General features: G+C 39.0%; 1 long non-coding RNA gene and 1 other non-coding gene across 2 annotated transcripts; both read right to left on the reverse strand.

The window, feature by feature from the left end:
- Positions 1 to 2,520: 2,520 nt before the first annotated feature.
- Positions 2,521 to 4,055, reverse strand: LOC112763475 (uncharacterized). Its single transcript, XR_011874993.1, has 3 exons — positions 3,860 to 4,055; positions 3,638 to 3,699; positions 2,521 to 2,580 (listed from the first exon to the last, which is right to left on the reverse strand). It is a non-coding gene; the product is annotated as an uncharacterized lncRNA (long non-coding RNA).
- Positions 4,056 to 9,430: 5,375 nt separating this feature from the next.
- On the reverse strand, positions 9,431 to 9,538 carry LOC112768617 (small nucleolar RNA R71). The gene has a single exon (XR_003186023.1). It is a non-coding gene; the product is annotated as a small nucleolar RNA R71 (small nucleolar RNA).
- Between the last annotated feature and the right edge of the window lie 16,431 nt (positions 9,539 to 25,969).

The raw sequence follows: 25,969 nt of genomic DNA on the forward strand, positions 1-25,969 counted from the left end.
AAATATATAAAACCTAATATGAATTCATAGATAATTTTATAATTTAGTCAATAACCAATTATCAAGTAATCCAACTTTCATAAAATTGTCACCAAAATAAGTGTGTGATCACATAACAACATACACTAACAAAATACCAAAAGTGAAAATCATAACTACTCATGAATTCCTAATACATGAATTAGAATTCCTAATCAAAGTCATCTTCAAAATACCAAAAGTGTGAAATTCCTAATACATGAATTAGAATTCCTAATCAAAGTCTTCTTGTACTTCATGCATCATCATTGCAAGGTAAATTGTTTTGACCTGTGCCCTGCAAAATAAAAAACACAAATGAACAACTACAAATTGATTTGGCTTTCCTGGCCAGAGCACCCCAAAATCCATTCTCGGACTCATTCAGGTTCTTCATGGAAGTATATTCATAGGCTCTTGAATCCTATATTTACAAGTAATACCATTTTGAATAATCAGAATGGTGCACTAAAAAGAATGCGAGTTTAAGAGAAGCAAAGAGAATGTAGGCATATGCTAAACAAGCATCTTCAATCTTCAATGCATTTATATAACATATTCAAAAAAATAGAAAATGCATAATATTTTCAGTAGATGTACGTTATTTTCATCTGCTTTTTGAGCATGACAAGCTTGGAACTATAATTATGCGGACATCATCAAAGCAACTAAACAGCAGGCAGAAGCTTTAACATGTAGACTAATATCTAAATGGAAGAAGTCATCAAATGTATTACAGACATAAACAATCATAGTAGAAAAATACAGACATACACAAAAATATTACACTCTAAAAGACTAGAGACATTACTGGTAACAACAAATTTAAAAAGAAATTTGTGACGAATTAGTTCTTACCCTTATAAATTGAAAGATGCTATGAAAAATAAAAAACTATATAATTTTATAAAAAAATAGAATGACATTATAATTATAAATATAAATAAATGATATAAAGGGAAAAGGAAGAACAGTGGAATGTGGATGTATGTGCTCCAATTTATGTGGCGTGGAAAAAAAAAGGAAACAAGAAAAAAAGAAAAAAGAATAATGAAAGTTTTATGTTCAGTGTGGATGAAGCTACTACTTTGGTCCAGGCTCCACACCTTAAAACTAAGCAATAAACTGCAAAATCTGTGACTAATGGCAGAGAAGACTGAGTAGGGAACGACAGAGACGAAGGCACCAGCAGGGAGGAAGGACCAAAGCCAAAACAGTGGAACCTCTTCAAACTTGTTCTTCTTCTCTCTCAATAGCTTCAGTGTTGTTATTGCTTGTTACTGCAAAAATAATACTTCCAATGTTATTCTATATATTTTCAGGCTTTTTTTTTATAAAAGAAAAGAAAAGGACGTGTGTACTATACTTGAATTAACAATAGACAATATAATAATAGTGCATGATTGAGAAATGCAAATACAAATTCAAATGGCTGTTCAGAATTTCAGATTATATTAGATAATGGCAACACAATGCAAGCATCAGAAACCACATCAAAGTAGGCACACAATGTTTTCTATCACAAACAAATGTATAACCTCAATCTCTTAGAATTAGCAGAAATCCTTCTCACTGAAAACATCAATTTAATTTCTATTTACTTTCAGATATCCAATGTTTTAGGCCACAGTCCCATGTGCTTTTATACAATGTGAAATTAATTTAATTATTTACTTAATAGTGAAAAGAAAATGAAAAACAAGATCCATGAATAATTGTTGCAAAAGAATCCAAGTACAATTGCATGATCACACAACAATTTCCCAATGCCAAGCAAATTTAGGCAAACACCCCCCCAAAAGAATCCAAGAATGAACATCATATATGCATGCATAGAAAGTGAGCAGAAGAGGAAATGCAAATTGAGAAATCAGCAGCAGCCAATGATTAAGGATGTAATGAGCATGAATGCATAATAAGCACAAAGAATCTCAACAAGGAAACGAGTTGCTAACACATGGCACAAAGCAGCAACACTTAATAAACAGCAGCAGTAAATAGCATGTTTCCCAGGTTCAAGCAAGCACCAAACAGAATTCATATGACTTAACCAGTTCCACAAACTGAAATCATTGCAGTTCATATAATATGGACCAAGCAACAAGCAGAGCAGAACTCAGCAACAACAAACCAAGAAAAATTTATGAAACAGTAACACTTCCACAGCATCTATTTTGGACAATGAAAAAAAATACAACAAACAGCAATCACAGGTCCAGAATTCAACACCAAAACAGCACAATAAACAAGTTCATCCAGGACAACTTTCAGAGGAAAGACAAATTCATTCCGAACAGCAGCAGTAAACAAAACAAAACCTACATCCACTAACCAGTCCAGATTCTCTAACCACCTAATTCAACTAAACTAAATTAATTGAACTAAACAAGCTAAACAGAATGAGCTAAACCAGATTAATCAAACAGAAATAAAATCAAATGAGATGAAAGGGGAACCTAGAAAGCAGAGAATTGGAGCAGGGGAAGGGAAGGAAAAACAGTAAAACAGGGTCTCGTAGTGGCTCTTAACAGAATCTTGGACAAGTGCCCCGAGAGTGCCATGCTGAAAAAGAATAAAGGTAACTAATTAGTTCAAATAAACGACATCATATCAAGTATTGATAAGTAAGACGATTGTATGAATATCTTAATATTTATTTATTCACAAAGTCACAATCCACCAATAGAAATGACATCATATAAAGTCAGTAACTTAAAATCTCTTTAGGGGAAAGCTAATAATAAATAAGGCCATTAGAGGTGAAAATACTGTTTAGGCAAAAGGCAACAAACAGTGAGAATTAATGGAATACCAAAACCAGCAAGAAAACACACTTTTTATGTGACTTCAGCATCTTTCATCAGAAGCGAGTTTTTATGCAAAGTGGAGAGAAGAATCCAAAACAAAATACAATTGACGCTAATAAGTAACGTTAAATAGTCCTAAAAACGGGACAGAAAGTTTGAACCATGTTAGATAACATTTATATTTAATAGAAATGAGTGACGTTAGTCCCTTTAAATGAGCACGGGAGTTTCAACCATATCATCTCACAGACGCACACACACACTGGCACATATAATCACTTAACAAGCATCAAGCGGAGAATTAAAAAGAAATAAAAAAAAATGCTAAGATGCTGGTCTTAACAATGCAACTGTTTTAGGCTCCCAGGCCACCATTGTATTATTCAAGACACACAAACAAAGTGATGATGAAATAATGCTCATTCATCATCGTCCATACAAATTAAGTAATACTCTTAACTTAAAAAACACTGATCCACCAAATAAAATTAAAATAAAAAACAACTAGTATAAAATTAATGTTTGGTTCTAGTCAACTTCTATAATTCGATTTATCAGCATAAAACATGGTTTTGACTTCAATCATTCACAACTGCACAAGGAAGAAGATAGATTTCACTCTTTCTGACACCAACACGAGTAAATTACAGAAGCCTTGTGTCTCACGTGGCTGAGACATTTCATTCATCATCATCAGCATTCATCATAGTAGGAAAAAGACCATGGAATCCATTATTACCCGCGAACAACATATATTAACAGTCAACATAAGATATCGAAAATCAAAGGAGAATATAGTGAATAGAGTGCACCTTTGTGGCTTTCTCATTCCAGAAAAAAACCACGTACGTCCACAGCATCGCAAGCAACGCGTCTTCAACATTATCATTTAACCAGGGACATGAAAATGAAAATGAAAAGGAACATGCAATCAGAGAGAACGAATCAGGGGAAAATGAAAATGAAAAGGGAAAGCCCTAAACGTAAAAACAACGGAAAAATCGAGAAAATAAAAAGAGGAAAATCGATCATACCTATGGAATTCGAGGGCTTGGAGGAGAAGAAGAGGGAGGAGCTTGCCGTCGCCCATGTTTGCTGGAGCTTGAAGGTAAACAGAGAGATCCTCACTGATTCGAAGAAGAACAAGAAAGAGAAGAAGGGTATGAAGATTACCAAGATGAAGAAGAAGTGGTTTCCATCAGTGACGAAGGCGAAGGCGAAGGGCGACGGGCGAAGGGCGACGGGCGACGGGCGAAGGGCGAAGGGCGAAGGGCGAAGGGCGAAGGGAGGAGCTCGGACGGCGAAGGGCGAAGGGCGAAGGGAGGAGCTCGGACGGCGAAGGGCGAAGGGCGAAGGGAGGAGCTCGGACGGCGAAGGGCGAATGCGAAGGGAGGAGCTCGGACGGCGAAGGGCGACGGGCGAAGGGAGAAGGGCGAAGGGAGGAGCTCTTCGATACAGGCGAGTAGGGTTAGTGGCTTCGAAGGGGAAAGAGAGATTAGGGTTGGGGACCGGGTTAGGGACCGGGTTGGGGGCCGGGTTTGGGCCGGGTTGGGAGCCGGGTCTGGGAGCCAGGTTTGGGTCAACCGGTTTGGCCCATCTCGCCACGCTTTCAAAACGTTATTCTTGCTCTCTACGGCCATGCTTTTGAAGCGTGGCAAAAAAGAAACTTTTGGCCACGCTTTTAAAGCGTGGCAAAAGTGTACCAGCATATAGCCACGTTTTCTAAGTGTGGCCGTAATGAAACCCTGTGGCCACGCTTTTAAAACGTCCTTGTTTCTATCTACGGCCACGCTTCAGAAAAAAAACGTAGCCTTTTCTGTAATCAATTGCCACCCTCACAAAAGCGTGGCCGTTGATCCTTTTCGCCACGCTTTTGAAGCGTGGCAAAAAAAAATGTGGCCAAATCTCTAATCTATCGCCACCCTCATAAAAGCGTGGCCATAGACCACTTATGGCCACGCTTTTGAAGCGTGGCAAGAAAAAAGCGTGGCCATAGGCCTTTTTTCTTGTAGTGCGAACTTCAAATTCGCGAGTGCTGGGCATAGTGACAGACGCAAAAGGAGGGTGAATCCTATTCCAGTATGATCGAGAACCTCAGATGATTAGCCGTGCTGTGACAGAGCATTTGGACCATTTTCACAAGAGGATGGGATGCAGCCATTGACAAGGGTGATGCCTCCAGACGATTAGCCATGCAGTGACAGCGCATCAGACCATTTTTCAGAGAGGATAAAAAGTAGCCATTGACAACGGTGATGTCCTTATATAAAGCCAGCCATGGAAATGAGTAAGACTGATTGGATGAAGACAGCAGGAAAGCAGAGGTTCAGAGGAACGAAAGCATCTCTATACACTTATCTGAAATTCTCACTAATGATATACATAAGTGTTTCTATCCTTATTTTCTATCTATTTATTATTTATGTTCGAAAACTCCATAACTATTTTATATCCGCCTGACTGAGATTTACAAGGTGACCATAGCTTGCTTTATACCAACAATCTCTGTGGGATCGACCCTTACTCACGTAAGGTTTATTACTTGGACGACCCAGTGCACTTGCTGGTTAGTTGTATCGAAGTTGTGAATGAAAAACGATTTATTAAGACGTGCGTACAGAGTTTCTGGCGCCGTTGCCTGAGATCACAGTTTCGTGCACCAAGTTTTTGGCGCCGTTGCGGGGGATTGTTCGAGTTTGAACAACTGACGGTTCATCTTGTTGCTTAGATTAGGTAATTTTCTTTTTGTTTTATTTTCAAAAATTTTTCAAAAACCTTTCAAAAATTTCTTATATATTTTCAAAAAAAAAAATATAAATCTTTTCAAAAATATATTTTTCTTCAGAATTTTTAAGAATGAATTCTAGAGTTTCATGAAGCATGTTGAAGCCTGGCTGGCTGTAAAGCCATATCTAATTCTTTTGGATAGGGGCTTCCAACCATCAGCATAGAGGCAAGTTAATTGGAATGTCAGCCGTGGCATGTCTGAGTTACATACTAAAGCTTGGCTGGCTATTAAGCCATGCCTAATGATGAGCGGATAATTTATACGCTTTTTGCCATTATTTTTAGTATGTTTTCAGTAGAATCTGGCTACTTTTAGGGATGTTTTCATTAGTTTTTAGGAAAAATTCATATTTCTGGACTTTACTATGAGTTGTGTGTTTTTCTGTAATTTCAGGTATTTTTCTGGCTGAAATTGAAGGAGTTGAGCAAAAATCTGATTCAGGCTGAAAAAGGACTGCTGATGCTGTTGGATTCTGACCTCCCTGCACTCAAAGTGGATTTTCTGGAGCTACAGAACTCAAAATGGCGCGCTTTTAATTGCGTTGGAAAGTAGACATCCAGGGCTTTCCAGAAATATATAATAGTCCATACTTTGCTCAAGGATAGATGACGTAAACTGGCGTTCAACGCCAGTTCTCTGCCCAATTCTGGCGTCCAGCGCCAGAAAAGGAATAAAAGTTGGAGTTCAACGCCAGAAATGGATCCAAACCTGCCGTTGAACGCCCAAGACAGCCTTATGCACGTGAATTGTTTAAGTCTCAGCCCAAGCACACACCAAGTGGGCCCCGGAAGTGGATTTATGCATCAATTACTTACTTCTGTAAACCCTAGTAGCTAGTTTATTATAAATAGGACTTTTTACTATTGTATTCGACATCTCATGACATTCAGATCAAAACTTTGTACTCTTTGACGACATGAGTCTCTAAACCCCATTGTTGGGGGTGAGGAGCTCTGCTGTGTCTCGATGAATTAATGCAAGTATTTCTATTTTCTATTCAAACATGCGTGTTCCTCTCTAAGATATCCATTCGCACCTAACTGTGGAGAAGGTGATGATCAGTGACACTCATCACCTTCCTCAACCCATGAACGTGTGCCTGACAACCACCTCCGTTCTACATCAGATTGAATGAATGTCTCTTAGATTTCTTAATCGGAATCTTCGTGGTGTAAGCTAGAATGATGGCGGCATTCAAGAGAATCCAGAAAGTCTAAACCTTGTCTGTGGTATTCCGAGTAGGATTCAGTGATTGAATGACTGTGACGAGCTTCAAACTCGCGAGTGCTGGGTGTTAGTGACAGACGCAAAAGGAGGGTGAATCCTATTCCAGCATGATCGAGAACCGACAGATGAATAGCCGTGCCGTGACAGGGTGCGTTGACCATTTTCACTGAGAGGAGGGGATGTAGCCACTGACAACGGTGATGCCCTTGCATAAAGCCAGCCATAGGAGGACGTGCATGCATGAATCAGAAGACAGAGGAAAGCAGAGATTCAGAACACAAAGCATCTCCAAAACCCCAACATATTCTCCATTACTGCATAACAAGTAACCTTTAATTCATGCTCTCTTGTTTATTCGCAATTCAACTGATAAATATAATTGACTTCCTGACTAAGAATTACAAGATAACCATAGATTGATTCAAACCAACAATCTCCGTGGGATTCTACCCTTACTCACGTAAGGTATTACTTGGACGACCCAGTGCACTTGCTGGTTAGTGGTACGCGTTGTGGAAAGTGTGATTCACAATTCATGCACCACCTAACCCTCGGATTGGAGCTTTAGACTAAGAATACAAGATTCCTGGAATTCATATTAAAAAAATTTTGAAATCCTTATTTTCTTTTTCCTATATGTTTTTTTGAAAAAAAAATATACAAAAATCCAAAAAAATAAAAAAATCATAAAAATAAAAAATATTTCATGTTTCTTGTTTGAGTCTTGAGTCAAGTTGAAAGTTTGGTGTCAATTGCATACTCATCTTGCATTTTTCGAAAAATTCATGCATTCATAGTGTTCTTCATGATCTTCAAGTTGTTCTTGGTAAATCTTCTTGTTTGATCTTGATGTTTTCATGTTTTGTGTCTTTTCTTATTTTTCATGTGCATTCTTGCATTCATAGTGTCTATACATGAAAATTTTTAAGTTTGGTGTCTTGCATGTTTTCTTTGCATTAAAAATTTTTCAAAAATAAGTTCTTGATGTTCATCTTGACATTCAAAGTGTTCTTGGTGTTCATCTTGACATTCATAGCATTCTTGCATGCATTCATTGTTTTGATCCAAAATTTTCATGCATTGAGTCTTTTTCATGTTTTTCCCTCTCATCATAAAAAAAATTCAAAAATAAAAAAAAACATCTTTCCCTTTTTCACTCATAAATTTCGAAAATTTGAGTTGACTTTTTCAAAACTTTTTAAAATCTAGTTGTTTTTATGAGTCAAATTAAATTTTCAATTTAAAAATCTTATCTTCTTCAAAATCTTTTTCAAAAATCAAATATTTTTCATTTTTCTTATTTATTTTCGAAAATTTTAAAAATATTTTTCAAAAATATTTTTCTTATCTTTATCTCCTAATTTTCGAAAATAACATCATCAATTAATGTTTTGATTCAAAATTTCAAGTTTGTTACTTGCTTGTTAAGAAAGATTCAAACTTTGAGTTTTAGAATCATATCTTGTGATTTCTTGTGAATCAAGTCATTAATTGTGATTTTAAAAATCAAATCTTTTTCAAAACTAATTTCAATCACATCTTTTCAAAAATATCTCTTTATCTTATCTTTTTCAAAATTTGATTTTAAAATATCCTTTCTAACTTCTTATCTTCTCAAAATTGATTTTCAAATTTGTTTCAACTAACTAACTAACTTTTTGTTTGTTTCTTATCTTTTTCAAAACTACCTAACTAACTCTCTCTCTCTAATTTTTGAAAATATCTTCCCTCTTTTTCAAAATTTTTTTTTAATTAACTAATTATTTTAATTTTTGATTTTAATTCTCGAAAATTACTAACCTTTTTCAAAAACTATTTTCGAAAATCACTAACTCTTTTTCAAAAATTATTTTCGAAAATTCTCTCTCTCTCTTATCTCCTTCTATTTATTTATTCATCTACTAACACCTTTCTTCATCCCACATCTCTGCTCTCCTTACCCTTGTGTTTCTTTCTTTACATTACATTCTTTTCTTCTTCTACTCACACAGGGGAACCTCTATACCTATGGTAAAAAGGATCCCTATTATTATTTTTCTGTTCCCTTCTCCTTCATATGAGCAGGAGCAAGGATAAGAATATTCTTGTTGAAGCAGATCCAGAACCTGAAAGGACTCTGAAGAGGAAACTAAGAGAAGCTAAATTACAACAATCCAGCAAGCACCTTTCAGAAACTTTTGAACAGGAAGAGGAGATGGCAGCCGAAAATAATAATAATGCAAGGAGGATGCTTGGTGACTTTACTGCACCTAATTCCAATTTACATGGAAGAAGCATCTCCATTCCTGCCATTGGAGCAAACAATTTTGAGCTGAAACTTTAATTAGTTTCTCTGATGTAGTAGAACTGTAAGTTTCATGGACTTCCATCTGAAGATCCTTTTCAGTTCTTAACTGAATTCTTGCAGATCTGTGATACTGTTAAGACTAATGGAGTAGATCCTGAAGTCTACAGGCTCATGCTTTTCCCTTTTGCTGTGAGAGACAGAGCTAGAATATGGTTGGACTCTCAACCCAAAGATAGCCTAAACTCTTAGGATAAGCTGGTCAAGGCTTTCTTAGCCAAGTTCTTTCCTCCTCAAAAGCTGAGTAAGCTTAGAGTGGATGTTCAAACCTTCAGACAGAAAGAAGGTGAATCCCTCTATGAAGCTTGGGAGAGATACAAAGAACTGACCAAAAAGTGTCCTTCTGACATGCTTTCAGAATGGACCATCCTGGATATATTCTTTGATGGTCTATCTGAATTGGCTAAAATGTCATTGGATACTTCTGCAGGTGGATCCATTCACCTAAAGAAAACGCCTGCAGAAGCTCAAGAACTCATTGACATGGTTGCTAATAACCAATTCATGTACACTTCTGAGAGGAATCCTGTGAGTAATGGGACGCCTATGAAGAAGGGAGTTCTTGAAATTGATACTCTGAATGCCATAATGGCTCAGAATAAAATATTGACTCAGCAAGTCAATATGATTTCTCAAAGTCTGAATGGAATGTAAGCTGCATCCAACAGTACTCAAGAGGCATCTTCTGAAGAAGAAGCTTATGATCCTGAAAACCCTGCAATAGCAAAGGTGAATTACATAGGTGAACCTTATGGAAACACCTATAACCCCTCATGGAGAAATCACCCAAATCTCTCATGGAAGGATCAACAAAAGCCTCAACAAGGCTTTAATAATGGTGGAAGAAATAGGTTTAACAATAGTAAACCTTCTCCATCATCCACTCAGCAACAGACAGAGAACTCTGAACAAAATACCTCTAATTTAGCAAACTTAGTCTCTGATCTATCTAAGGCCACTGTGAGTTTCATGAATGAAACAAGGTCCTCCATTAGAAATTTGGAGGCACAAGTGGGCTAGCTGAGTAAAAGGATCACTGAAATCCCTCCTAGTACTCTCCCAAGCAATACAGAAGAAAATTCAAAAGGAGAGTGCAAGGCCATTGACATAGTCAACACGGCCGAACCTGGAGAGGAAGGGGAGGACGTGTTAGTAAAGGTTCAAGGCCTTTACATCCCTGCTGATTTCATAATCCTTGATACTGGGAAGGATGAGGATGAATCCATCATCCTTGGAAGACCTTTCCTAGCCACAGCAAGAGCTGTGATTGATGTTGACAGAGGTGAATTAGTCCTTCAATTGAATGAGGACTCCCTTGTGTTTACAACTCAAGGTTACCCTTCTGTAAACATGGAAAAGAGGCACAATAAGCTTCTCTCAAAACAGAGTCAACCAGAGCCCCCACAGTCAAACTCTAAGTTTGGTGTTGGGAAGTCTCAACAATGCTCTGAACATCTTTGAGGCTCCATGAGAGCCCACTGTCAAGCTATTGACATTAAAGAAGCGCTTGTTGGGAGGCAACCCAATTTTTATTTATCTAATTTTATTTTTCTTGTTCTTTCATGTTTTATTAGGTTCATGATCATGTGGAGTCACAAAATAAATATAAAAATTGAAAATGGAATCAAAAACATCATAAACGCCAGTAAGAAGCATCTGGCTGGCGTTCAACGCCAGAACAGAGCATGGTTCTGGTGCTGAACACCTAAAATGGGCAGCATCTGGGCATTTGAACGCCAGAATTGCACCCTGGAGGAGAGCTGGCGCTGAACGCCCAGAACAAGCATGGTTCTGGCGTTCAACGCTAGAAATGGGCGTTCAATGCCCAGAACAAGCACCAATCTGGCGCTGAACGCCCAGAGTTGTGTGCAAGGGCATTTTACATGCCTAATTTGGTGCAAGGTTGTAAATCCTTGAACACCTCAGGATCTGTGGACCCCCCACAGGATCCCCACCTACCTCCACTCACTTCTTCTCACCCATCTTTCACACAATCCCATAAACACTCTTCCCCAAAACTCTTCACCAATCACCTCAATCTCTCTTCCCTATAACCACTTCACCACTCACATCCATCCACTCTTCCCCATAAACCTACCTTATAAACCCCACCTACCTTCAAAATTCAAAATCAATTTCCCACCCAAAACCCACCCTTATGGCCGAACCTTACCCCCCTCCCTTCCCTATATAAAGCCCTCCATTCTTCTTCATTTTCACACAACACAACCCTCTCTTCCCCTTCTTGGCCGAATACACCCCTCCCCCCTCTCCTCCATATTTTCTTCTTCTTCTTCATCTATTCTTTCTTCTCTTGCTCAAGGGCGAGCAATATTCTAAGTTTGGTGTGATAAAAGCATAAGTTTTTTGTTTTTCCATTACCATTGATGGCACCCAAGACCGGAGAATCCTCTAGAAAAGGGAAAGGGAAGACAAAAGCTTCCACCTTCGAGTCATGGGAGATGGAAAGATTCATCTCCAAAGCTCATCAAGACCACTTCTATGATGTTGTGGTCAAGAAGAAGGTGATCCCCGAGGTCCCTTTCAAGCTCAAGAAGAATGAGTATCCAGAGATCCGACATGAAATCCAAAGAAGAGGTTAGGAAGTTCTAACAAACCCCATCCAACAAGTTGGCATCCTAATGGTTCAAGAGTTCTATGCCAATGCATGGATAAGTAAGAACCCAAACCCAAAGAATTATATTACAATGGTTCGGGGGAAATACTTAGATTTTAGTCCGGAAAATGTGAGGTTGGCGTTTAACTTGCCTATGATGCAAGGAGATGCACGCCCCTACACTAGAAGGGTCAACTTTAATCAAAGGTTGGACCAAGTCCTCATGGACATATGTGTGGAAGGAGCTCAATGGAAGATTGACTCCAAAGGCAAGACGGTTCAATTAAGAAGACTGGACCTCAAGCCTGTGGCTAGAGGATGGTTGGAGTTCATCCAACGCTCCATCATCCCCACTAGCAACCGATCTGAAGTTACTGTGGATCGGGCCATCATGATTCATAGCATCATGATTGGAGAGGAAGTAGAAGTTCATGAAGTCATCTCCCTTGAATTCTAGAAAATAGCCAAAAAGCCCTCTCCTGAGGCAAGGCTAGCTTTTCCTCATCTTATTTGCCATCTATGTTACTCAGCTGGAGCTTTCATAGAAGGAGACATTCCCATTGAGGAAGAGAAGCCCATCACTAAGAAAAGGATGGAGCAAGCAAGAGAGCCCATTCATGGATCTCAAGAGACGCATGAAGCTCATCACCATGAGATCCCAGAGATGCCTCAAATGCATTTTCCTCCACAAAACTATTGGGAGAAAATCAACACCTCCCTAGGAGAATTAAGTTCCAATATGGGACAATTAAGGGTGGAACATCAAGAGCACTCCATCATCCTTCATGAAATAAGAGAAGATCAAAAAGCAATGAGGGAGGAGCAACAAAGACAAGGAAGAGACATAGAAGAGCTCAAGGACATCATTGGTTCCTCAAGAAGGAAATGCCACCATCACTACGGTGGACTCATTCCTTGTTCTTATTTTCCGTTTTTCATTTTCTTAATGTTAAGTGCTTATCCATGTTTGTGTCTTATTACATGATCATTAGTAGTTAGTAACTATGTCTTAAAGTTATGAATGTCCTATGAACCCATCACCTCTCTTAAATGAAAACTGTTTTAATTCAAAAGAACAAGAAGTACATGATTTTCGAATTTATCCTTGAACTTAGTTTAATTATATTGATGTGGTGACAATAATTTTTGTTTTCTGAATGAATGCTTGAACAGTGCATATGTCTTTTAAAGTTGTTGTTTAAGAATGTTAAATATGTTGGCTCTTGAAAGAATGATGATAAGGAGACATGTTATTTGATAATCTGAAAAATCATAAAAATGATTCTTGAAGCAAGAAAAAGCAGCAAAGAACAAAGTTTGCAGAAAAAAAAAGGAGAAAAAAAATATAGGCGAAAAAAAAATAAAAAGAAAAAGCAAGCAGAAAAAGCCAAAAGCTCTTAAAACCAAGAGGCAAGAGCAAAAAGCCAATAACCCTTAAAACCAAAAGGCAAGGGTAAATAAAAAGGATCCCAAGGCTTTGAGCATTAGTGGATAGGAGGGCCTAAAGGAATAAAATCCTGGCCTAAGCGGCTAAACCAAGCTGTCCCTAACCATGTGCTTGTGGCGTGAAGGTGTCAAGTGAAAACTTGAGACTGAGCGGTTAAAGTCAAGGTCTAAAGCAAAAGAAGAGTGTGCTTAAGAACCCTGGACATCTCTAATTGGGGACTTTAGCAAAGCTGAGTCACAATCCGAAAAGGTTCACCCAATTATGTGTCTGTGGCATTTATGTATCCGGTGGTAATACTGGAAAACAAAGTGCTTAGGGCCACGGCCAAGACTCATAAAATAGCTGTGTTCAAGAATCATCATACTGAACTAGGAGAATCAATAACACTATCTGAACTCTGAGTTCCTATAGATGCCAATCATTTTGAACTTCAATGGATAAAGTGAGATGCCAAAACTATTCAAGAGACAAAAAGCTACAAGTCCCGCTCATTTAATTGGGGCTATGTTTCATTGATAGTTTGGAATTTATAGTATATTCTCTTCTTTTTATCCTATTTGATTTTTAGTTGCTTGGGGACAAGCAACAATTTAAGTTTGGTGTTGTGATGAGCGGATAATTTATACGCTTTTTGGCACTGTTTTTAGTATGTTTTTAGTAGAATCTGGTTACTTTTAGGGATGTTTTCATTAGTTTTTATGTTAAATTCACATTTCTGGACTTTACTATGAGTTTGTGTATTTTTCTATGATTTCAGGTATTTTCTGGCTGAAATTGAGGGACTTGAGCAAAAATCAGATTCAGAGGTTGAAGGAGGACTGCTGATGCTGTTGGATTCTGATCTCCCTGCACTCAAAGTAGATTTTCTGGAGCTACAGAACTCAAAATGGTGTGCTTCCAATTGCGTTGGAAAGTAGATATCCAGGGCTTTCCAGAAATATATAATAGTCCATATTTTGGCAGAGTTTAGACGACTTAAAAGGGCGTTTAACGCCAGTTCTACGCTGCTGTCTGGAGTTAAACGCCAGAAACACGTCACAAGCCAGAGTTGAACGCCAGAAATACGTTACAAACTGGCGTTCAACTCCAAGATTGACCTCTACACATGTAACATTCAAGCTCAGCCCAAGCACACACCAAGTGGGCCCCGGAAGTAGATTTATGCATCAATTACTTACTTCTGTAAACCCTAGTAACTAGTTTAGTATAAATAGGACTTTTTACTTTTGTATTAGACATCTTTGATCGGTTTTATGCTATCTTAGACTTTCATGGGGGCTGGCCATTCGGCCATGCTTGAACCATTATCACTTATGTATTTTCATATGGTAGAGTTTTTGCACTCAATAGATTAAGGTGTGGAGCTCTGCTGTTCCTCAAAGATTAATGCAAAGTACTACTGTTTTTCTATTCAATTCAACTTATTCCGCTTCTAAGATATTCATTCGTACTTCAACCTGAATGTGATGAACGTGACAATCATCATCATTCCCCCACGAACGCGTGCCTGACAACCACTTCCGTTCCACCTTAGATTGAATGAGTATCTCTTGGATCTCTTAATCAGAATCTTCGTGGTATAAGCTAGATTGATGGCGGCATTCATGAGAGTCCGGAAAGTCTAAACCTTGTCTGTGGTATTCCGTGTAGGACTCTGGAATTGAATGACTGTAACGAACTTCAAACTCGCGAGTGCTGGGCGTAGTGACAGACGCAAAAGGAGGGTGAATCCTATTCCAGTATGATCGAGAACCTCAGATGATTAGCCGTGCTGTGACAGAGCATTTGGACCATTTTCACAAGAGGATGGGATGCAGCCATTAACAAGGGTGATGCCTCCAGACTATTAGCCATGCAGTGACAGCGCATCAGACCATTTTCCAGAAAGGATAAAAAGTAGCCATTGACAACGGTGATGTCCTTACATAAAGCCAGCCATAGAAAGGAGTAAGACTGATTGGATGAAGACAGCAGGAAAGCAGAGGTTCAGAGGAACGAAAGCATCTCTGTACACTTATTTGAAATTCTCACCAATGATATACATAAGTGTTTCTATCCTTATTTTCTATCTATTTATTATTTATGTTCGAAAACTCCATAACTATTTTATATCCGCCTGACTGAGATTTACAAGGTGACCATAGCTTGCTTCATACCAACAATCTCCGTGGGATCGACCCTTACTCACGTAAGGTTTATTACTTGGACGACCCAGTGCACTTGCTGGTTAGTTGTATCGAAGTTGTGAATGAAAAACGATTTATTAAGACGTGCGTACAGAGTTTCTGGCGCCATTGCCTGAGATCACAATTTCGTGCACCATCCCTCAAAACTGTCCCTCCGCCATATGCCTTTTTACAGTTGGCATACAGATGCCTTAAATATAACCTATGCTCAATAAAAGGTTCCATCTAAGCAAAAACTTGCATCAAACCCTATAACAACAAAAACAACAGTATCCAGTATCATTATTCAATCAAAAAAAATAACGCAAGTAGAATGAAATAGTTAGAATCATAAGTCATATTATCTTTACTTTTTGTTGATCCAACATGAAAACCCATCTTCTTGATTTACCGATATCATCCAGCAACAACTCAAGGAACCATCCCCAGCTGTCCTTTGTTTCTGCCTCCACTGCTGCAACCGCAATTGGAAAATGATTGTCATTAGGATCCCTTCCTACTGCAACTAGCAGCTGTTGACCATGGTCCCCTTTCAAGTGACACCCGTCCACTCCTATAATCGACCTACAACCAGCCAAGAAGCCGTGCTTCACCGAATTGAGGCACATGTACATCCTCATAAATCTTGTTGGTGTGTTAAAGATGGCTTATCCACAATAATACTAAGCTTGGACCTCGGATTTGCCATTAAAATCTCAGCACAATAATCTCTCAATTTGGCATATTGTAGTATGGCCCTTCCATGCATTTTTTCTTTACTTTTCTCCTTGCCCAGTAAGCCTTTCCTACACTAACATTTGCCATGTACTTATCCTGAATTGTTTGAATAATAATGGCCAGCCACATCTCTTCTCCACGACTAATGTTGTTGACAATCTTTTTTTATATTTACTCACTAGAAGCAAACCTACCACTATAACTCTTCCCACAGGTATGCTTGCCCTTCATACTACTCTACACCTCAATTTGTCATTCTTCTTGTACCTAACGTCTCTCCCATTCAATAAGGCATGCTCCTTAATTGCTTCTTTAAACTGGGACAGTGATTTGAACTCAAAGCTAACCTTAAACTCATGCTCTCTACACATTTCTGCCTCATCATACTTAGGAAACCTTTTTTCCTTAATCATATCATCAGAATATCCCTCATAACTATCTATGTATTTAGTTTCATAACCATCAGAAATGTCTTCAACTTGTTCATCCATCTCTCCAGAAGCTTGATTATCCTCAGCACCCTTATCTGTTGTCCCTTCTTAATTAAGTGGACCATTGAACCCACCAAGCGCATTTGATTATCCACCATCAACACCATCCTCTACATTAAACCCTAAGTAATCCTCATGTTCACCATCATCAGCACTGTCATCAAACCTATCCTCCTTAGTAGAGGGTTCTGACTCAGCATCGACTTCTACTTCTATCAGTCCACTATCTTTGCTTTCAACCCCATTACCTTCTCTGTAACCATCAACAACAGACATTATACCATGCTTCACAGAATCAGTAACTAAAGCCCTAGCCATTCTAACGGCATCCCCGTATGACTTTAACTCTTTGAGACCTAACTTCGAGTCCACTCCAGGTTCGTTCCACCAAAGCTTCGCATATTCCTTGTAGCCTAGACCCTTCAGCAAACTCACTATCTCTTGAAGAGACCATTCATCTAGTTCATAATGCAAGTCTTCCACAACCAACCCACCTAAATATTCTAGTCCATGTCCCGTGTCAATAAATTTCCCTCCGTGAAGGAGCTCTATTGTGAACTCTGATTCTCCCATTTCTACACAACAAAAAACAAAAAATAAAAATTAGTCATCCCCTAATCAAACTTTACCAACAACGCCAAACACTTTAATGCCATAATGTTCGGTAACTTTTGAAAGAGTGAAGAGTGGAAAAAAGTGTAACTAGGACCTTGCAACGATGTCGGCAGTAGCTCCTTCGATAAAGGAGGCCATGATAGACAATAACAAATCTCGATCACACAATGTCGGATGTAAACGTGTTATCGAACAATCGGAAATGGAGATGGGGTGAAGAGCAAGGGTTTCTTTTGCCTCAGTGAAAAGGGAGGAAGAGCAAGGGTTATTTTTTCCATAGTGAAGAGCAAGGGTTATTTTTTCCTGAGGTAAGGTGATGACAACGCATCATGTTATGTTTTTCTATACTTTTTCACCTTTAATTTTCAGTAATCATGCTTAATTATTGAATACTTTTGTACTTAAATCATCGATTACTTTCAATTCTTTGATTTGGTTTGAATTTGTAGAAATTGGTGGAAAAAGAAGTAAAAAGCACAAAACAAGCATGAAAGAAGAAAGAAGTTTAAAGAAGAAGCAAAGGAAAAGCAGAGAAGAAGCAGAGGTTGTGGCATTAGTGGCCAAAGTTAGCCCACTAACGCTATGGTTAATGGTGCCAAGGAAGGAGGAAGCAACGTTGGTGGCCCAAGTTGGCTCACCAACGTTGCCCATCAACGTTGCCAAGGAAGAGGGGAGCAACGTTAGTGGCCTAAGTTGGCTTACTAACGTTGCCCACTAACGTTGCAAAGGTGACAAGCAACGTTGGTGGCCCAAAGTTAGCCTACCAATGTTGCTACACAAAGAAGGGTGCCAACGTTATTGTGCTAACGTTACCCAAGTTAACCCACTAACGCCAGCACCTGGTAGCCTGACTGTGTCTTCTTCAAACAAGAATAACTTGAGCTACAAAGCTCCAAATGAGGTGATTCCAATGGCATTAGAAAGTAGGAATCTAGAGCTTTCTAAGAATATATGGAACTACATGATGGAAACTAAATTTGAGGGAGAAAACTTACCCCGAAAGTGCAAGAATGAACATAGTATTAACCTGTAGTAAGGGCAGCCGAGCTCTTTACTTTCCTTGGAGTATAACTCAAGCTGTATAGCTTTAAATGATGCGCTTTCAAAATAATTGGAAAGTAGACATCCAGGGCTTTCCAATAATATATAATAGTATGGGGTGGATGATGCGTGCGGAAATTGGCGAGTTAAGAATGATTATAAAATATGCGTTGCAAGTATAGTTCTCAACCAACCAGAAATCCACTCATCAATTTAGAAGGGTGTCAGAGAAATTAAAATCAAAATACTGGGAGTATGAGTCCCAGGTTGTCTCCCAACGAGTTGCAGAAAAGTGTGCTATTTTATTAATCAGATGTTTTCAAAAAGGTTTGAGTTGAATGGCAGAGAATTAAATTAGAGAATTTATATAAATTTAAATAAAAGCCTTGACTGGGAGTTGATTAGCTGGAAGCCCTATTTTTATTGCAGTACTCTCAAGACTAATCGATAATTGGGGATTATTCTGTTTAGTTGTCCCTCACTAAGTAAGGGTAAGTTAAACGAGTTGGAATGCTGTTCTATCCACAAGTTCCAATCCACTCTTGGGAGGATTGGTATTAGTGAATAGAGAGCAATCCAACAATAAACCCAATTACAATCTCTCTCTTGAGCATCCTAACTAAGGGTTTTTTCAATCAACTCTCCATCAAGTTAGGGAACTACTCGCTCATTGTAAATGAAGAATTCATAACATAAGAAAGGGAATTAAAGAAAGACATGATAAATAATGATCAAAAGATTAATTAAAAATAAAAGTAATTCTTGTATTGATAAATGCTAAAATAATCCAATAGTAAAATTAAGTAAATTAAGGAACATGGAAGAGTAAGAGACAAGTAAAGAGAACGAACTAGAATGTCGAAGTCTTGATGAGGCAATAACTCTTCTCAATATCCCATTGCAAAACAATGAACATAACAAATCCTAAAAACTATGAATGTGTAGAGAGAAAACCTAGAGGAGAGGAAAACTAGATCTAAAAACTAAAACTATGCGGAATGAAAATGTTGTTGTTGGTTTCTGCATGTTCTCTGGCTCTAGTCTGCTTTTTTGGACCGAAAACTGGGTCAAAATAGGGCCCAAAATCGCTCCCAGCGATTCTGCAGATTATGCAGATCGCGCATGTCACGCGGTCGCGTCATCCATGCAGCCTCGTCATTCGGCTTTCTGCTTGCCACGCGGTCGCGTTGTCCATGCGGCCGCGTCGCTTCTGCTATTCCATGCCGCGCGGTCGCGTCATCCATGCGGCCGCATCACTGCGATTTCCTCTTCTTCACGCGGTCGCGTGATCCATGCGGCCACGTCGCTTCTCGCTGGTCATCTCCTCAATTTCTTGTGTTCCTTCCATTTTTGCAAGCTTCCTTTCCAATCTCCAACTCATTCATTCCCTATAAAGCCTGAAACACTTAACACACAGATCACGGCATCGAATGGAATAAAAGAGAAATAAAATACATAATTAAAAGTCTCTAGGAAGCAAGTTTTCAATCATGCAATAACTTTAGGAAGGAATTATAAATGCATGCTTATTTAACGAATAAGTGGGTAAAGATCATGATAAAACCACACAATTAAACAAAATATAAACCATAAAATAGTGGTTTATCAACCTCCCCACACTTAAACATTAGCATGTCCTCATGCTTAGTTGAAGGAGATAAAATGAATGAGTAAGAACATGTAAAACCTATGAAATGCAATGCAACCTATATATATGAATGCAACTATATGATTTTTGTCCACTTGATCAAAAGTAAGTAAGCTCTTCAAAACAATTACAATCAAATTCCACTAACTCAATTCTTATATAGTAAGAACAGATAAAAATGCAAGAAGATAGCTCATGAAAGCAGGGAACATAGAAATTCAAGCATGGAACCCTCACTGATGATGTATGTACACTCTAGTCTCTCTAGTGTATAGGGTAATCACTCTATCCTTCTCTAATCATGCTCTCTAATTTTTTTTCTTCTCCTAACCAATCAACAATATTTAATATACCAATGCAAACATCATGAGGTCTTTTCAAGGTTGTAATGGGGCCAAGGTGAGGGTAAGGATACATATATGGCTAAGTAAGCTTATAAATTGAATGCTTGACTTAGCATTGGGGTAATTTTGTCCCCTTATTTATTTGTTGAGTATTTTTGGATTTTTTTTAATTAAAAATAGAAACATAAAAATAACACAGCTTATCAATGCACATAGATTTTTAATTCTTATAGTTTCACAGGAGTAGGTATCCAAATTCCCATAATATTATCATGACTCATTCCCTTACTATCCTTTGTTCCCACAATTTCCCATACTTAAATAACACACACAATTCTATCTTAAGCTAACCAAAGATTCAATTTGGGATATATAATTATTTTTCCGCTTAAGGCTAGTAATGTGGTAAAATATAGAACAAATGGGATTTAAAGGCTCAAAGTGGTTAACAAAGGTAATTGGAAGGGTAGGCTTAATTTGGATAAGTGAGCTAAATAAGTAATGGCCTCAATCATATGCAAACATATAAATATAATAAACATTGGACATATAGGATGAAACAAAATATAGATTACAATCATAGAGAAGTAAACACACAAGAACAAAATAATTATGGTTAAATAATGTAACCATTCATAAAGGCTCAATTCTCACAGGTTGTGTGTTCTTTAGCTCAAAAATCATGTTCCAAATACAACTTCAAGCAAATTTAACATAAAAGTTTTAATTAAAATTAGTGAAATTTTGCTCCAAAGATAGGGTCTTAGAAGAAACTTATTGTCTTTTTAATCAAGCAGAACATGCATGCAACTAACCTATTACTATGCAATTTATCATATTCTACAAAAGAAAAATCTAACTAAATATCCTAATTTATTGGTGCTAGGGAAGAGAAATTACCTCCGAAAGTCAGGTACTGACCGACCTCCCCACAGTTAAGGCTTTGCACCGTCCTCGGTGCCATCTATTAAGAACAAAGGTGGGCTGGTAGCAGTATCTCCACAGTTGGGACCATCATGGCTCCCTGTGCTGGTAAAAGAAGTGGAGTCCGGGGTGTCTGAGTCCTTGAATTTTCCCATGATCAGCTCCTTGAGGTATGTGAATCGGCGCTTGTTACGGCGCTCTCTCATTTTAGCTTTGTGTTCTTGCCGATCCAACTTTTCAAGTATCTGATGGAGCAGCTAATCAGTAGTGGGTGCTTGTGGTGTTGAAGAAGGAATATCTTCAACTAGTTCAGTAGGCTGGCTGATAGTGGTTGCTGGAAGTCTAAGGTACTTCCCATTGGGGACATACTGATCATCCCGTGGAAGCGTGGCTTTGGTGTCCCCAGCTCTGTAGGAGACTCTGGCTGCTAAGACAAGATCTGAGACCAGGGCGGGAAAAGGTAAGTTGCCTGCAATTTGTACGTGTCCCATGGCATTCTGGATATGTCTTGGTAGATTCAGAGGTTGGTCTGTAAGGATGCACCATAGTAGAACGGCCATATCCGCAGTGAAGGAGGACTCGTGAGTGCTCGGAAAAACGTAATGGGACATAATCTGTGCCCATACGCGAGCCTCCAAGGTAGGTGCTGAAGCCGAAATTCCCTTAGGGCGGGTACGATGGTATACGTAGATCCATCGGCTGCTAGGTAGTGCGATAACTCTGAGAACGGCATCCCAGTCAAATTGGTACATCTGGCGCTTGAGTGCGGCTTCTTGAAAGGCGTCCAATCCTTCTGGAATAGGGGAAAGACTTAGAACTTTTTGAATGGCTTCTTCAGTAATGGGGACTTGCTTTTGACGGACATAGACAGACTGTAGGGTCGGCAGGTAGAAGTTGGAGTAGAACTCAACTACCCAAGAAAGGTTGACCTGCCTTGGCTGTCTCTGTAGGAAACCCCATTGTCTTTGGGAAATTTGCAGCTCAACAATGGTAGCAATATGGTTTGGGAGGAGAAGAAGGTATTCGTTGTTGTAACTCCTTTCTACCAGGATGGGGAACATCTGCTCACAGTAGCGATTGGGGAATCGCGTAGTGTCCTTTGCTGGGAAGGCTCTTTCTTTATCATCAACCTTTATAATCCTCTTAATTTTCTTTGTTGAGGGCTTTACCGCAGTTGAAGAGGGTTCTGCCACTAATGCTCTCTTTGTACCTCTTCTTGCTGGTTGTTTGGGAGTGGCTTTCTCTTTTCCTTTCTTGGTGGCCATCCTGAAAAAGGGAAGAGAAAGTAAATTAAATTTAAATGGATAGAGCAAGGAAGAGAATGGGAAAGGATGGTTATAAATGCACATTAAAAGGTAAAAGATGTTAACACACGCTCATGAGTACATGTGAAAACTCATTAATGGAAAATAGCTAGTGCATATGATGACAAGTGAATGCGAGGTGTTTATTGGCATGCCGGCAAAGGGCATGAGTAGCATAGATCAAGCATCACTCGTAACAAACCATCACATTTGTATTGACAATTAAATTCAATGAATAAAATAGTAAAGGGAAATTGTGAAAAGCAAGCATTGAATATGAGAGTAGAAAAATGTAAAGAAGTTCATAATGCCATATGGGCTTTTTCACAAACACATAGCATGCACGTAGAAGAGGCTCTTGAAAATAAGAATTTGAACATGCAAGTAATCCCGTAAAAAGCAATATATAATTGTCAAACAAATTTACAACACTCCACAAGCATATAATAATAAATAATGACTCACATAAATTGATAACACCAAGTAAAAAAGGGAAAAGAAAGAAAAAGAAAATATGAATAATGAAGGTAAAAAGAAAAGAGAAGAAGATAACATACAAAAATAAGAAGAATAATAGAAAAGTAAGGAGGGAAGGAGAAAGAAAAACCTTGTTAATGGGGGTGAGAGAGAGTAAAAAGTAAGAAAGAAGGAAGAAGGGGAGAAGGGAGGGAGAAGAAATAAGGAGGGAAAAGAGAAAAATAGGATTTGGGGGAAAAAGATATGATAATTGGCAAAATTAGGGAGGCTATGCGGCGCAAGCGACGCGGTCGCGCGCCTTGCGCTTAAACTCAATGACGCGATCGCGTCGGTCACGCGGTCGCGTGACCCATTTTAGGCTAATGGCGCGAGGGTAGCCTCGCACTCGCACAACTCTCTATTCAAAATCATATTAGTGCCAAATTTTGGGTGACGCGATCGCATGGGGCATGCGATCGCGTGAGTGGTCAATTAGTGGGATACGACGCAGTTGCGTGGGGCACGCGATCGTGTGAGAGGTACTGCGTGTCCAGCGCCAGTCCAGCACCACTCTAGCACAACTTTCGGCTGTGCACCCTTGTTACGTCGAAATCCAGATCACGCGGCCGCGTGGGGCACACGGACGCGTGAGAGGCCACTCTTCCCATATGACGCGGTCGCGTGGGATGATTTGTGCCATTGGCACGCCTCCAGCCCTGCTCCTGCGTAACTCTCTGTTCATATTATTATTGTCTCCCAGCTCCCTGCGACGCGGACGCGTCAATGAGGCGGTCGTGTCGCGTGATTTTTATTTTATTTTTTATTTTTTTTAATAAAAATATGTGAATGCAAATGCACGAAATGTACTAATGAAAAGAAGAGTTATTGAATAAGAAAATTAAAAATAAGGAAAGGAACGATCATACCATGGTGGGTTGTCTCCCACCTAGTACTTTGCTTTAACGTCCGTAAGTTGGACGCTCCACTAGCTCAGTCTTCAGCTATGTGGGGATCTTCCAAGAGGAAGATCTCGAGCTCCTTATTCTTCTTCAGCTTCTCGCCACAGCTTTAAACGATGTCCATTAACTTTGATAGGTTCAGAGCTTGAAGGATGGCTTAGGTGATAAACTCTGCACGGTTCGGCCTTCTCTACTCTGTATGGACCTTCCCATCTTGATCTCAACTTGCCTAGCATGAGCCTTAGTCGAGATTTATAGAGGAGGACTAAGTCCCTAGGTTGGAACTCTTTCCTCTTAATGTGCTGATCATGTACAACCTTCATCTTCTCCTTGTATAGTCTTGAGTTCTCATAAGCTTCTAGGCGAAGGCTTTCCAGTTCCTGCAGTTGCAACTTCCTTTCAGCTCCGGCTTTTCCAATTTCCATGTTACATTCCTTTACTGCCCAAAAGGCTTTATGCTCTAATTCAACAGGGAGATGACAAGCTTTTCTATAAACTAAGCGGAAAGGACTCATCCCAATGGGTGTTTTGTATGCTGTTCTGTATGCCCAAAGTGCATCTTGTAGCCTGGTGCTCTAGTCTCTTCTATGAGGTTTGACTATCTTCTGCAATATACACTTTATCTCTCTATTTGACACCTCGGCTTGCCCATTAGTTTGAGGATGGTAGGCTGTTACAACTTTATGAATTATCCCATGTTTCTTCATTAGTCCTGTTAGTCTCCTATTACAAAAATGGGTGCCTTGATCGCTCACGATTGCTCGTGGTGATCCAAAGCGACAAATAATATGATTTCTCACAAAGGAAACAACAGTGTTAGCATCATCATTGCGGGTAGGAATTGCTTCCACCCATTTGGAAACGTAATCTACAGCTAACAAAATATAAAAATAACCATTAGAATTTGGAAATGGACCCATGAAGTCAATGCCCCAAACATCAAAAATTTCATAGAAAAGCATAATCTATTGAGGCATCTCATCCCTCCTAGATATATTACCAAATTTCTGGCATGGGAAACAAGATCTACAAAATTTAGCGGCGTCCCTAAAAAGAGTAGGCTACTAGAATCCACAGTCTAAGATTTTTCTAGCAGTTCTTTGAGGGCCAAAATGTCCTCCACTCTCAGATGAGTGACAGGCCTCTAAGATGGACTGGAATTCTGATTGAGGCACACACCGTCTTATTACCTGGTCAGCGCCATATCTCCATAAATATGGGTCATCCCATATATAATATTTAGACTCGCTTTTCAGCTTGTCCCTTTGATGCTTAGAAAAGTTTGGAGGAAAGGTGCAGCTAACTAGATAATTAGCTACAGGTGCATACCAAGGGACTATCTCAGATACTGCTTGCAGGTTATCAAATGGGAAATTATCAGATATAGGAGTGGAATTATCTGTAATATGTTCAAGGCGACTTAGGTGGTCTGCCACTAAATTCTGGTTACCACTCCTATCCTTAATTTCTAAATTAAATTCTTGTAATAGCAGTATCCAACGTATAAGCCTTGGTTTGGACTCCTTTTTAGATAAGAAATACTTTAGAGCTGCGTGGTCTGAATACACTAATACTTTAGTACCAAGTAAATAGGCTCGGAATTTATCCAGAGCAAAAATAATAGCAAGAAGCTCTTTCTCAGTAGTAGTGTAATTCGACTGAGCGGCATCTAAAGTTTTAGACGCGTAAGCAATAACAAAAGGATCCTTACCTTCACGCTGAGCCAGTGCTGCTCCTACTGCATGGTTGGAAGCATCACACATTATCTCAAATGGTTGGCTCCAGTCTGGTCCTCTCACAATTGGAGCTTGAGTTAGGGCAGTTTTCAGCTTATCAAACGCTTGTTTGCAATTTTCACTGAACTCGAACTCAATATCTTTCTGCAGTAGTCTGGATAAGGGAAGTGCTACCTTACTGAAGTCCTTAATGAATCTCCTGTAAAAACCTGCATGGCCAAGGAAAGAACGGACCTCCCTCACAGAAGAGGGGTAAGGTAAACTAGAAATAACATCCACCTTTGCTGGATCTACAGAAAT

Source organism: Arachis hypogaea, chromosome 17 (assembly GCF_003086295.3).
Source record: "Arachis hypogaea cultivar Tifrunner chromosome 17, arahy.Tifrunner.gnm2.J5K5, whole genome shotgun sequence".
In the NCBI taxonomy this organism is placed as follows: domain Eukaryota; kingdom Viridiplantae; phylum Streptophyta; class Magnoliopsida; order Fabales; family Fabaceae; genus Arachis; species Arachis hypogaea.